The following is a 2164-nucleotide window of genomic DNA, read 5'->3' as shown; positions in this document are numbered from 1 at the left end:
AGAGTGTCTATGGTGATTCCAAATAATATATATAGATGCGTCGATATGATATGTCAAAACATTGTATACGTGTCCCGATATTTAAAGTGCGTAAAATAATTACAGAAATTAAATGACGATAAATAAAAGTGCGATAATTAAATTGCGATAAATAAACTGCGATAAATAAAATGTAATCAGTTAGCTAGGAACAGTTAGCTGGAACAGTTAGCGTGGATTCTTAACAAAATTTTTCATAGTTAATTTGTTTGTTTCTAACAGATTTTATTTTGTCATATGTTTTCTTCATATGCCACTTGTTGATTTCTGGGAAGTCAAAATCCAAATATGAAATTGAATGAAAATGGTTATTCTGCGGTGAACGGATAAGTATATCGGTGGTTGTAAGTAGGATAGTAAATGACTGTTGAATCAGCTTCGACGAATGTACAATGTAACTTATTAAGATGAAATCTAATTATTCCTCGGGTATTACCTACCCGTTAAAAAAAAAAAATTCACCATTAATATTTTGTACAAAAGAACTTTTAATTACAATCTTTATGAAAACATATATACATATATATTTTCTTCAGATGAAATCATGAATTTAATGAGTTAATATGATATTAATCTCATTTGCTTTTCGGTTTGAGCTAGAATAAGAAATCTCTAAAACATTTTGAAGCCACATATTCTTCGCAGAATATCAATGAAGTTATGGATCAATACTTCATCGTTCATTATTGTTGGTACTCCTTAGTATCTATGGTGCGTATGATGTTGATGTTTGTGGGACAGATTATGATGTCGAGACGTGTGATGCGGACGTTGTTTGTTAGTGGTGATGATGGTATTATTGATGTTATTGATGGTGGTGATGATTATGCTGCTGGTGCTGCAGCTGGTGTTTGCAACCTTCGCACCATGTTCTCCAAAGCCGTCACGCGAGCGCGAAGTTCGTTAACTTCTGCTAGTACACCGGGATGATTGGCGGTTGGAGCGAGCGAATGAACAAGATTTGTAATATGGGATAGTATATAATCGTGACGAGATACTCTAGAAATGAGAGAGAAAATGGTGTTTCGAATAGGTTCGCCAGTAAGTGCTTCAGGTTCATCGCCAAGAGGGCAATTTGGTGGATGAAATGGATCACCTTCTTCTTGTCTCCAGTGATTTAGTATATTACGAACCCATCCCCAATTCATCCAGAATAGATGATGGGAAATTGGTTGATCCATTCCGGTGACGCTGCTTTCGGAGCCCGAATGGAAATCCATATCGGCATAACTGTCGGAATCTGAAGAATTCGAACTAGATGCAGAATCCATCTTGTATAATGGGGAAAATGAATTTTTGGTATGGAATAGATTATAGGAGTTAGATTTGGTACTCTTCAATACATAATTTACATATGTATATATAATACCAAAATCCCTTAAATTACGGAGAATCTTTGAAATGATATCAGTCAAAATTCGCAATAACAGATATGCTAAGATAAGAATTCGTCTATACACTATCAATGCAGTAAAACGTGTCTAGACTTATGAATGATAAGCAGGTAATTTCCTAAGGATGATAAGCAGATGATTTCCGACTAGAAATGATAAGCAAAACTTTTGACATGTAGACACGGTCGAAGTCCAGACTCATTAATGCATCCTAACAACTACTAGTTAGACACACTAATGCAAGACCTGGTTCGCTACGACCACCGCTCTGATACCAACTGAAAGGACCCGTCCTAATCCACCTGGACGAAGTCATCAACATTTGGTCCCATTGCGATGATCGGCTCCAAGTAATGTCCTTATATTGAGCAAATGCACAGCGAAAGACTTAATTCGTACCTGAGAATAAACATGCTTTAAAGTGTCAACCAAAAGGTTGGTGAGTTCATAGGTTTATCATAACAATCATTTCAATATGTTAATAGACCACAAGATTTCATAATCATAAACATAATACACTCGCAAGTGTATGTAAAGCATTCTAAGTGGTTGAGCACTTGGTAACCATACTTAACATTTAATCAACGTCGCATATTCCCTTTATTATGAAATCTCACTACACCGTACCAAGTGTAGTCACCAAAACGAAGTACTGTGCAACCGTTGAATACTGGTCGTCCAGTCCGGTTGGGGTTGTCAGGCCCGATAGATCTATCAACAGGATTCGTGTT

Source organism: Rutidosis leptorrhynchoides, chromosome 7 (assembly GCF_046630445.1).
Source record: "Rutidosis leptorrhynchoides isolate AG116_Rl617_1_P2 chromosome 7, CSIRO_AGI_Rlap_v1, whole genome shotgun sequence".
Lineage (NCBI taxonomy): Eukaryota > Viridiplantae > Streptophyta > Magnoliopsida > Asterales > Asteraceae > Rutidosis > Rutidosis leptorrhynchoides.
The sequence above is the reverse complement of the archived record's forward strand: the minus strand, read 5'-3'. Positions refer to the sequence as shown.